This window comes from Hyaena hyaena, unplaced genomic scaffold (assembly GCF_003009895.1).
Source record: "Hyaena hyaena isolate Hyena2069 unplaced genomic scaffold, ASM300989v1 scaffold_55, whole genome shotgun sequence".
Taxonomy (NCBI): Eukaryota; Metazoa; Chordata; class Mammalia; order Carnivora; family Hyaenidae; genus Hyaena; species Hyaena hyaena.
The window spans coordinates 4,172,853-4,186,015 of NW_024080687.1; the positions used below are offsets into that span (position 1 = coordinate 4,172,853).

At 40.3% G+C, this 13,163-nt stretch overlaps 1 non-coding gene across 1 annotated transcript; it reads left to right on the forward strand.

Moving 5' to 3' along the window:
* The first annotated feature begins 4,856 nt into the window (after window positions 1-4,856).
* LOC120231266 lies at window positions 4,857-5,007 on the forward strand. The gene has a single exon (XR_005528296.1). It is a non-coding gene; the product is annotated as a U11 spliceosomal RNA (small nuclear RNA).
* Window positions 5,008-13,163: the final 8,156 nt, after the last annotated feature.

Genomic DNA, 13,163 nt, shown 5'->3' on the forward strand with positions numbered 1-13,163 from the left:
CAGAAGCACAGATGACAACCTGGACTTGTGACTAGCATCTGAGGTGGGAGCATCTTTCTTTTTTTTAATGTTTATTTTTGAGAGACAGAGAGAGACATAGCTTGAGCGGGGGAGTGCCAGAGAGAGAGACACACACACACACACACACACACACACACACAGAATCTGGAGCAGGCTCCAGGCTCTGAGCTGTCAGCACAGAGCCCACCACAGGGCTCAACCTCACCAGCCGTGAGATCGTGACCTGAACTGAAATCAGACACTTAACCCACTGAGCCACCCAGGTGCCCCAAATTTGTTTCACTTTCTAGGAGATTTTCTTGTCCTTAAATTCCACTCTTCAATCTGAATCGTTATTTTGCCCTATAATGTTTTAATTTTCAAATACCCTTTCTGACTTAATTTTTTAAATGTTTTTATTTATTTTTGAGAGAAAGAGAGAGGCAGAGACCCTGCATGTGCATGTGCAGGGGAGGTGCAGAGAGAAAGACACAGAATCTGAAGCAGGCTCCAGGCTCAGAGCTGTCAGCACAGAACAGAACGTGGGGCTGGAACTCGTAGACCACAAGATCATGACCTGAGCAGAAGTCAGACACTTAACTGACTGAGCCACCCAGGCACCCCTATGGTTTCATTTTTATAGACCATTTCTCTTGGTTCGTGATTGCAATATCGTCTCACGTCTTTTTGAGGATATTATTACTTCTTTCTTTTGGCCCTCTTTCTCTGTTCCATTTAAGTTTCTTTTTTCCTTTCTTCTTTTTTTAAATCTCTGATGTTCAGGTTACAGGTGCTTCTCAGTGGGTGATCCTTGGCAATTATTTGTATTTAAGAGAGAGGCACTAAGAAGCTGAGTAACTCTAGGAGAATGGTGTGGGCTTGTGGGCAAGTTGGTTTCATTGCAGAGTGCCCCAAATGTTGGTGTCTATAGACCTTTTTTTCCGGGGGTGATTCGGTTTCTTCAAGGGAGAGTCCTCCAGTCTCTTGGCTAGGAATATAGTCTTGCCTGCCTACATTCTGGAAGCTGGTTAAAAAAAGGACTGGAAGGTCTTGCCAGACTTTTGTCCTGTTTTTCAGTGTGCTATCTCATCACCATGCTTTCTATTGTGGAGACTGCTCTAGAAATAACCCCCAACCGTTGGAGAAGGGAAGGTGCAGCCATCTGGCTACATGGGCTAGATGAAGAGGTCAAAGGGTCCAACTACTCTTTATGCCAACTTGAACCCCAGTTCTACTGTCTCAGCACCACCTCCCCTCCCATCATCAGAGGTCCCTGAGGTGTCTAAGATCGTGAGAGTTGTGTGTGTGAATCATCTGGTCTCTTTATGGCTACCTCCTTGCATGCCTGTTTCTGCTTTGCTGAGTCAGTGACCCATCACCATTTACTTTCCATTTTTCCTAAAATTAAAAAAAAATTTGTTAATGTCTTATTTATTTCTGAGAGAGAGAGAGAGAGAGAGAGACAGTGTGAGCAGGGGAGGGTCAGAGAGAGAGGGAGACACAGAATCCAAAGCAGGCTCCAGGCTCTGAGCTAGCTGTCAGCACAGAGCCCGATGCGGGGCTCGAACCCATGAACCATGAGATCATGACCTGAGCTGAAGTTGGACGCTTAACCGACTGAGCCACCCAGGCGCCCCCCTGTTTTCCTAAATTTTGTCAGCACCTCCTGTCTGTTCTCACCAGTCCTCTTAATGCCCTTTGTCCTTAAGTATTTGCCTTTTTAATTCCTTTATTGTCTTTTCTTTTTAAATTGAAGTAACATTCACCTAACAAAAAATTAACCATTTTAAAATGAATAATCTAGTGGCATTTAGGGCATTCCTATCTCCAAGTAAGGTTGCGTTCTAAAGTACTGGGGGGACTCCAGCATATCTTTTTCTGGGGGGTACAATTCAACCCATAAAGGCAGCATGGATATTAGGTAGGAACTAGCAGCATCTGCCATACTTACTTGGAGAAAGAATCATCGGGCTTGTGGTGTGCATCAAGGCAAGGAGATTGTCCAGGCAACGGTAGCCTGGGATTGGTGTTAGAGTCTCTAGGGAAAAGGATGTGGTGGCCCTCTGTGGGATGTCATAGGAGGGTGTTCACATATCAGCCTGGCACGGGGTGTCAGAGTCCAAGTGGATTGAGAAGGGTATCTGCACAGGGGAAGGGGTGGTGATAGCATTGGGAGACTGGATACAAGCAGAAAGGCTGATAAATAGGTAAAATCATTAAGGACCCAAGTTTCTCAGTGTTACAGAAGAGAAAAGCAAGTATGGAAAAGGAGGAAACTAGAAAGACTCCTGTGGAGTTATACTGTAATTAGAGATATCATTGAGAACTCATGTTATTCAAGAAGGAGACAGATAAGGGTGCGTGGATGGCTCAGTCGGTTAGCATCCAACTTTGGCTCAGGTTATAATTTTGGAGTTTGTGGGTTCAAGCCCTGCATCCGGCTCTGTGCTGGCAGCTTATCAGAAAGATAAGATAAGATAAAAGGGGGGAGCGTGGTGGTTCAGTGGGCTAAGAATCCAGTCTTGGTTTTGGCTCAGGTTCTCATAGTTCTTGAGTTCCAACTCAGAGTCAGGCTTTGTGCTGACAGTGCTAAGTCGGAATTCTCTCACTCCCTCTCTCTCTGCCCCTTCCCCCCACCCTCTCAAAATAAATAAATAAAAAAAGATAAGATAACAAGATAGGTAGATACATAAATGTTTATGTGTATATATACATTTCCTAGTTCTGTGCACTGAGCAGGCCAGGAGACAACACTCAAATAGCAATGAACACACCTACTTCATAGATTGGATTCTAAGTATTATTTTTCACTGAGAGGGCTTCTTGCAGGAATGGCTGACTCCACCACCAGGAAGAAGGAAAGTACAAGATAGGCTGAACATTTTGTTGTGCCCCCAAGAAAGGAAGTACTCAAAGAGTAATGGAAATGTGTCCAAAGAACACAGAATGGGCTCTCACTAACTAAACTGGGGACACTTTGAGGTTCAAAATAGATAATGATGGTAACAGATTACAGTTCACTGAATATAACCAGAAACCACAAGTCGATAGGGATAAAATTATCGAAAGGATTACATAATGAACAGGACATTTACAGTATCAAATGCTTCTATGTAAAGTACTTAACAAATGCCTGAAAAAAGAGAATCTGCACAGTAGATAAGCCTGGCAGATATCACCTTCATCAGGTGGTAGGAAAGTATGCCTTATCAGCACTAGGAAGGAACATTTGAAGTATTGCATCACCTGATAGGATGCAATGAGGGGAACATTATCACCCCTTCTACAGTATTCCTACCGAAGATACAGAGCATGAATCCAACCACAAAGAAATCACAGCAAAACCAAATTGGGACATAAGATAACTGGCCTATAATCTTTTTTTTAAGATCTAATTCTTTTTTAAAATTTTAAATTTTTAAAAAGGTTATTTATTTATTTTTGAAAGAGAGAAAGAGAGAGTGAATGTGGGGAAAGGCAGAGAGAGGTAGAGAGAGAATCCCAAGCAGGCTTTGTATCACCAGCATGGAGCTTGATATGCGGCTCAAACTCAGGAACCATCAGATCATGACCCTCGCCAAAGTCGGACCCTTAACCGGCTGAGCCACGCTGGTGCCCCTGACCTATAATCTTTTAAAATGTCAGGTCATGAATGTCAAGCAAAGAATGAACTTTTCCTGATGAATAAGACTGAAGAGATGTAAAAATCAAATGCAGTGTTACAATTATGATCTGGATCTTTTGGGGACAGCTGAAGACCCTTGACGAGAGTCCGAGAATTAAGTGATTGTTCTGTATTAATGTTAATTTGGATTGTAGGGAGCTGTGAATGATAATGTGCTTACCTTAGGAAACACCTACTGAGTGGCCAGGAACAGTGGGGCTACAGGTAGCAATTTACTCTCAAACCATTCAAGAATTTAAAAACTTCTATAATTTGTGTAACTTGGACTTTGTTTCTAAACCTCAGGTCAGGAATAAATTACAAATGTGTCAAGAAATCCTCTCAGTCCTGGGGCGCCTGCGTGGCTCAGTTGGTTAAGCGTCCGACTTCGGCTCAGGTCATGATCTCACGGTTCGTGGGTTCGAGCCCTGCATTCGGCTCTGTGCCGACAGCTCAGAGCCTGGAGCCTGCTTCAGATTCTGTGTCTCTCTCTCTGTCCCTCCCTTGCTTGTGTGCTATCTCTGTCTGTCTCTCTCAAAAGTAAATAAGTAAACATTAAAAAAGAAAAGGAATTATTCCTCTCAGTCCTGGAGCAGGATTAGGTACAGACTGGGTAGGTGACTAGAATGGACAGAATCAAGGACAATGAAAAATGTAAATGTTGGGAGGCACCAGATCAAGGGTTCCCTCTGCCTAGAAGGCTTTACTGTCTACTTCTACCTCTTTATCATCTTCACAACTCAACTCCAACATCACTTACCCTCTCTAGCCATGTCAGATCTCCTTACCATGTGTTCTCAGGCCATCCCACGCCTTTATTTCATCATAGGTATCACGGTTGTAATTTTATGTTTTTTTGTTTATTACTAAATATACAACTCTCATACAACTCATCTTGACCTTAAGTTCTATGAGAGCAGACACTGTGTCTTCATCTCCTCTTCTTCCTCCTCCTCTTTATAAACTTTCTGTTTATTAATTTGTTGGTTGGTTGGTTTATTTGTTTATTTAAAATTTATTTATTTTGAGAGATAGACAGTGGGGGAGGGGAAGAGAGTTAGAGTTGGGGAGGGGGAGAGAGAGGAGAGAGAGAATTCTGAACATTCTCTCTCGGTGTGCAGAGCCCAAGAAGGGGCTCAATCCCATGACAGTGAGATCACGACCTCAGCCATATTAAGAGTCAGATGCTTATAAAAAGGGCTTCTGTTGTGAGTAGCACCTGTAGGGCAGCTTGATTGCTCTTCATGCGGAATTGACATCAAGAGATTTCAGAAGCATAATTTTTGGTACCCTAGCAGCTGGTGATCATTGGCCCTGAAAGAAAAAAAGGATCAGACGCTTAACCAACTAAGCAACCAGGTGCCCCCTTTTTACAAACTTTAAAAATTGAAACCTAACATAACGAAAAGTGCACAAATCATAAGTGTTTAGCTTGATGAATTATCACAAGTGAACACATCTGGGTCAGGAAATAGAACACTCCCAGGATTCCAAAAGCCCCCCTCAGTGTAACCATTGAACTTCAAACCTCATAATTAATTTTGCCTGCTTTTTGAACTCAGTATAAATGAAATCATACAGTTTGTGTTTTTTTGTGTGTTCCGCTTCTTTGATGCAACACTGAGTCTGTGAAATTAATCTAGTTATTGCGTATAACTGTAGTCTATTATTTTGCATTGTTATATGGTATTCCACTGTGTGAATATACTACAATGTGTTCATTATACAGTTGAAATCTTGACTAGTATAAATAATACCATAAAAACATTTTTGTATGTCATTTTTATTGTAGAAAAACATACAAAATATTTAACTTTTTAACTATTTTTTAAGTGTACAATTCAGAGGCATTAAGTATACTCCCAATGTTGTGCAACTATCAACACTATCCATTTCCAGAACTTTTTCTGTATATGTGTACATGTCTTTTTTAAAAATGTTTATTTATTTATTTTTGAGAGTGAGAATGCGAGTTGGGGAAGGGCAGAGAGAGAAAGAGAGAGAGAATCTCAATCAGGCTCTGCGCTGTCAGCACAGAGCCTGATATAGGGCATGAACCCACAAACCATGAGATCATGAACTGAGCTGAAATCAAGAGTTGGATGCTTAACCTAACTGAGCCACTCAGGCATCCCTGTACAAATCTTTTTGATGCATATATGTGCATATTTCTGATGGGCATATGCTTAGGAAATGCTGGGTCATAGCGAATGTTCAATTTTAGTAAATACTGCCAAACAGATTTCCCACGTGGTTATATGAATTTACATGTCCACCAGCCCTGTATGAGAGTTCTCATAGCTCTATGCCCTTGCTTACACTTGGTATTATTAATCCATTAATTAGCCTCATAAGTGTTTAGTACAGTGTATCTTTGCCCATTTCTCTGATAACTTGAACAGTTTAGTACCTTTTCTCATACTTAATTGCTTCTTTTCTTCAATGACTATTCAAGTCCTTTGCCCATTTTCTATTGGATTGTGTATATATTTCTTATTGATGTACAAGTTTTTTATATATTCTAGTACAAGCTCTTTGTTGGTTAAATATTTTCCAAATATTGTTCCTCATTCTGTGACTTATGTTTTCACTCTCTTAATGGTGTCTATTGATTAACCGAAGTTTCCACTTTTATTGTTATTTATTTATTTTTACAAATAATTTATTGTCAAGTTGGTTTCCATATAACACCCAGTGCTCATCCCCACAAGTGCCCTCCCAAAAGTTTCCACTTTTAATATAGTCTTATTTAATAGTTGTTTCATTTACAATTAGTGCTTTTTGTGTCTTATTTAAGAAATATTTCTTTGCCTACTGAAAGTCATGAGGATATCCTCCTATGTCATCTTCTAGAAACTTAATTGTTTTACCTTTTACAATCTGAAATTTACATGTAGATAGATATCAATCTGGAATTAACTTTTGTATATGTTATTAGATAAAGGTCAAGATTCATTTTTCCCCCTATAGTTATATGCCCAGTAGATCCAGGATCGTTAATTGAAAAAGTCTTCTGATTCCCAGGGCACTGAGTGACACTTTTGTCCTAAATCAAGCATAGATTTGTTTCTGGACTCTGAATTGTAGTCAATGGTCTATTTGTCTCATTGTGCCAATATCATACAATCTTAATTTGTAGCTTTCTGATAAATCTTTTTTTTTTTAAGTAACCTCTGCATCAAATATGGGGCTCTTACTCATGACCCCACATGCTCTACTAACTGAGCCAGCAAACCATCCCTGTAGATTTATTTTTTTACATTTATTTTATAGAGAGAAAAGTTAAAGTGGGGGAGAGGGGCAAAAGGAGAGAGAGAATCTTAAGCAGGCTCCATGCTCAGCATGGAACCTGACACAGGGCTTGATTCCACAACCCTGGGATCATGACCTGAGCCAAAATCGAAAGTCCGACACTCAGCCAACTGAGCCACGCAGGCTCCCCTGTAGATTTCTGATAAGTGTTAATATCTGGTATCGTTCTTCTTGCAGAGTGTTTTTGCGATTCTTATACTTTTGTATTTCCATACATATTTTCGAATCAAGTTGTTGATTTCTACCAAAAAATATGTTAGGATTACATTGAGTCTGGGGTGCCTGGGTGGCTCAGTCAGTTAAGCATCTGATTTTGGCTCAGGTTAGGATCTCATGGTTCATGGGTTTGAGCCCCACGTTGGGCTCTGTGCTGACAGCTAGCTCAGAGCTTGGAGTCTGCTTCAGATTCTGTGTCTCCCTCTCTCTCTGACCCTCCCCTGCACACACCATCTCTCTCTCTCTCTCAGAAATAAATAAAACTTAAAAAAATTTTTAAAAAGTATTACATTGACTCTATAGATAAATTTGGAGAGAATTAACATTTTTATAATATTCAGTCTTCCAGTCCATGAATATGGTATATCCCTCCAGTTATTTAGATCTTTCTTACTTACTTTTATTAATGTTTTACAGTTTGCTGTATAGAGATTTTATACTTCATTTATCAGATTTATTCTAAGTATTTGGTATATTTTGAGGTTATTTTTTTTTTAATATTTTTATTTATTTCTAGGAGAGAGAGAGAGACAGCGTGAGCAGGGGACGGTCAGAGAGAGAGGGAGATACAGAATCTGAAACAGGCTCCAGGCTCTGAGCTGGCAGTCAGCACAGAGCCCGACGCGGGGCTCGAACCCACCAACCGCGAGATCATGACCTAAGTGAAAGTCAGACGCTTAACCGACTAAGCCACCCAGGCACCCCTATTTTGAGGTTATTGAAAATGGGCCTGTTTTTCAAATTTTCTTTTCTTTTCATAGCTTTATAGAAATACAATTGATTTTGGGGGACCGTGGGTGGCTCAGTTGGTTAAACATCTGACTTTTGATCTTGGCTCAGGTCATGATCTCACAGTTCAGGAGACTGAGCCCCATGTTGGGCTCCATGCTGCCAGCACATGCATGCTCTCTCTCCTCTTTCTGCCCCTCCCCTGCTTGTGCACACTCTCTCAAAAAATTTTTTTAATCTATATAAAAAAGAGAAATACAATTGATTTTTGTATATTGACCTTGCTTTCAATGGCTTTGATAAATTCAACTAGGTAAGCAAATCATTTATTTGTATTTCTTTTTTTTGGATTTTTTTGGGTCCATGACAGTTTTTGCTCACCATTTTAGTCCCAAAATCTAGCACAGTGACTACAAATTGGAGTTTCTTGATCCTTATTCATTTGAATTGAAGCTTCATGATTTTTTCTATAAGAATACCACCAAGGGGTGCCTGGGTGGCTCAGTTGGTTAAGTGTTTGGCTCTTGATTTCAGCTCAGGTCATGATCTTATGGTTCATGAGATGGAGTCCCATGTCTGGCTCTACATTGTCAGCTTGGAGCCTGCTTGGGATTCTCTCTCTCTCTCTCTCTGCCCCTCAACCCCCAAATAAATAAAATAAACTTTAACCAAAAAAAAAAAAAAACAAAAAACACAAAACAAAACACTACCAATACTACAGTTCCTTAACATTAAAAGTCAACCTTAGGAGTGCCCAGCTGGCTCATTTGAAGAGGATGCAACTCTTTTTTTTTTTTAAGTAGCTTTTAAAAAAATGTTTACTCACTTTTAAATGTTTACTTATTTATTTTAAGAGAGAGACAGAATGCACAAGCGGGAGAAGGGCAGAGAGGGAGAGAGAATTCCAAGCAGTCTCTGGGCTGAGAAGAGCCCAATGCAGGGCTCTATCCCATGAACTAAGAGATTATGACCTGAGCCGAAACCAAGAGTTGGACGTTCAACTAACTGAGCTATCCGGGTGCCTCAATGTTTATTCATTTATTTATTTAGAGAGAGACCGTGCATGTGAGTGGGGGAGGGGCAGAGAGAGAAGGAGAAAGAGAAGATCTCAGGCAGGCTCCAAACTGACAGCACGGAACCCAACATGGGGCTGGAACCCACGAACTGTGAGATCATGACCTGAGCCAAAATCAGGAGTCTGATGCTTAACCAACTGAGCCACCCAGGGGCCCCCAGTATGCAACTCTCGATCTTGGGGTTATGAGTTTGAGTCTCAGGTTGGGTGTAGAGATTACTTAAATTAAATAAATAAATAAATAAACTTTTAAAAAGTAACTTTAACTTCTTTTTACTTTGCCTCAAATTTAGCAGTATCTATGAAGATATAAATTTTATATGCAAGCCATTTTAAATTTATTATGTATGTATGTATGTATTTGAAAGAGAGAGAGAGAGTGTACAAGCAGGGCAGGGGGCAGAGGGAGGGAGAGAGAGAGAGAGAGAGAGAGAATCTTAAGCAGGCTCCACACTCAGTGCATACCCCAATGTGGGGCTCGGTCCCACAACCCTGGGATCATGACCTGAGCTGAAATCAAGTCTGACACTCAACTGACTGAGCCACGCAGACGCTTCAGCAAGACAGTAAAAAATTTTTTTTAATGTTTTTTTTAATGTTTTATTATTTATTTATTTTTGAAAGAAAGTGAGAGAGACAGAGACAGAGGGAGGGGCAGAGAAAGAGGGAGCCACAGAAACCAAAGCTCAAACTCACGAGTAGTGAGATCATGACCTGAGCTGAAGTTGGATGCCCAACTGTCACTCAGATGGCCCAGAAGCCATGTTTTCATCAAGTAAGCAAACACTTATCTATTAACATATGAAACTTCATGTTTGTTTTACATAAATCTCTAGAATTACTCCAGGTATGCATATTACACTTTGGGATACATTGCTGTAAATGTTAGCTGTTTCATAAACATCTGTGTTAGCTGTTAATATTGCTGCTAGTGTTCATTTTATTTAAAGATTTTATTTTTATATAATCTCTACATCCAGTGTGGGACTCGAACTAACAACCCCCAGATCAAGTCGCATGGTACACAGACTGACCCAGCCAGGTGCCTCTATTAAGTGTTAATTTTTAAATTATTTTCTAAGTTGTCATATTCTGTTAGTCACACAGACCAAACCTACTGCCTTCTAGGAGGGGACTATACAAGGATGTGAATCCCAGGACACAGAGACATTGGGAGGCCACCTTAGAGGCTGCCTACCACATCTTAGGAACATAAATTGCTCGCTAACACAAAAATAATACCATCTAAACTTCAAATTTCATAGGCTACAGTTTTGTCTTCTCTCTCTCTTTAACCCTTTTATATTGTAAAAATGTTTATATTATACATAAGAAGGGCGTAAAACATAAATGTGCAGTTTACTAAGTTATGAAAAAGCTGATATCTGTGGAAAAACATTCACCCAAGTAAAGATCTGGAACAATGCCAACACCCCAAAAGACCCCTCTCCATTCTCCTGAATCACAGCGCCTTCCACACTTATGATGACCACCATGCTGATTCTTACGGTTTTCAGTTTGCTTTTGTTTATAACGTACCACCTAAGAATGCACTCCTATTCACTATGGTTTAATTTGCCAGTTTAAAAACTTTTTTATAAATGGAATCATGCAGTATGTAGTACTTTTGTATTTATTTTCTTTGCCTCAATATCATTCTTAAAATTTATTTCTGTTATTGAATTAAGCAGTTTGTTCATTTTCAACTCTGTATAGTATGCCATTCTATAAACATACCAAAATGAATCCATTTTACTGTGGAAGAATATGTGGACTGTTTGTCTACTACAAATAAAGCTTCTGTGAACATTCCTTTTAAAAAAAATGTTTATTTATTTTGAGAGAGAAAGTGAGATAGCGAATGACTGTGAGCAGGAGGAGGGTCAGAGAGAGAGAGAAAATCCCAAGCCGGCTCTGTGCTGTCAGTAGACAGTTCACAACCATAAGATCACGACCTGATTGTAAATCAAGAGTTGGACCCTTAAGCGAATGAGCCACCCGGGCGCCCCCCTTCTGTGAGCGTTCTTCCATACATCTCCTCATATATCTACACATGCATTTCTTAGGATATATACTTAGGAATAGAATTAAATAGTCATTTTCAACTTTAGTAGATAATGCCAAACTGTTTTCAAAGGGGCTGTGCCAACTTACACTCTCATCTGCAGTGTGTGTGAATGTCCCTTGTTCTACATCCTTGCCAACATCTGGAAGTTTAGCTCTGTTAGTAAGTGTAAAATGTTGTTTCATTATGGTTTTACTTTTCATTTTTATGATTATTTGTGAGGTTTTACATGTTTACTAGCCAATTTGGATTTCCACTTTTGATCACTTAAATATTTTGTCCATGTTTGGTTGGAGTGTCTGTCTTTTTCTCATATTATAACTGTTGTTTATATATTATATATATGAGTCCTTTTTATGTGTACCATGTACCTTTTCAAATTCCATTCTGTTAATGGCGCCATTTGATGAGCAGGAACTCTTCGTTGTAATGAAGTCAAGTGTATCAGTCTTTTCCTTGTCAGTTGTGTTAGCCTGATTCCCACTAAACCAGAGACTCATTGTATTATTAGGGAGTCCAGCTAGCAGGTGTGAGGGACAAGGGGAGTGATACAGGAAAGAAAGGAGAACTCAATAGGAGGATGTTTTATCAGATACCTGGCAGCCACTAAATGAAAGTGACTGTTGGATCTGGGGACTGTGTACTCAATAAACAAACCGCCTCTCGAAACCATCCTGAGAGAGGTGAGATAATGGCAGAAATGGAGAAAAATTATTCATTGGCTCTTGTCTCCCACTGATCAGAATTCCACCCCATGGGGCATTATCTCCCTCACATTTACGGGTTGCATGTAGGAGTATACACCTTAAAAAACAGACAAATGAAACCCTTTACTGTCATTTTAGAGGGGTTTAGGGACTTAATAGTGATAATGCATGGATTGAATCCATCATCTTTAACGTAAAATCATATTTTCTAATTTGGTTATTGCTAGCATATAGGAACTGGTGATATCAAGGGACAGCCATTCCGCTTGTGGAACAGGGAGTGCCTAAGCTCAATTCTCATCTGAAGACTGTCAACACCTTTGTCTTCCCACTTACTTGGCACACAGCTTCCCATAAAGCTATAGCCCCAAGTAGAAGTTTGGCAATAATTGTGTTCAGGTTGCATGTACGGTTTGGAGTGTCCTTGGCTTCAAGCTGAAAACCTGGCCCAGCTCCTCCACTTCCTGTGAGGCACTTATCTTATATCTCCATACACAAGAGTGAAATCTCTGACTGCTACCCTTACCTCTAGACTTACTTCAAAGCCTAGGAAGGTCTGTTTCTTTTGCACATATTCATAGGGAATAGGTGTATCATGTCTTAAAGCCTAGGTCTCTTTTCCCTTTTCAGATTTTATCTGTTATTGCTATATGTCTGCTGCAGTTTGTGTGTGTGTGTGTGTGTGTGTGTGTGTACCCATTTCACCATTTCATTGGGGGTCTAGTAAGAGTTTCTTGAATTGGTGACAGACAATAGTTGTGACAGGATGTTAATTAGATTCTCCCTGTTGTCTTTGGAGTTTCAGCAAAGGCTTCAAAAGCAGAAAGCAACACAATAGATTCTAGGCACCCCCTTCCCCCACCATCCACCTCCAAAGGAAATGGGAAGAGATTGTGATCCAGTCTGCCCGCTTTACTAATGTTTTACAGTTTGTATACGAGAATGAGGATTGTGTTGGAAGTTACCTTTGGGCTCTGAATTTTCTCTTCGCCATTCTGGGGAGGGAGGAGGTTTGTTCCCTTTGCCCAAAGCCAAGTGACTTAGAGGCCTCCACTAGCGCCTTTCAGAATGTTTGGCATATATCTCCTGGAGTTTGGAAGTCCATAGGGACTGATATCCTAACTCCCACCTGAGGAAGTTCAAAAGCAAGGTGCTGGCTGACTGCTTCCCTGGGATGGCAAGTAAGGTGTGTGGGATAGAGAGTGAGCTGTACTGCCCTTGTTAGCTGGGCAAAGATGCATAAGTGGCCCTGTGGGCCAAGTGTCCCTACAAAGAAACCAACCTGGAATCATTTTATTTATTTATTTATTTATTTATTTATTTATTTATTTATTTCTAGGAGAGAGAGAGAGAGACAGCGTGAGCAGGGGAGGGTCAGAGAGAGAGGGAGTCGCA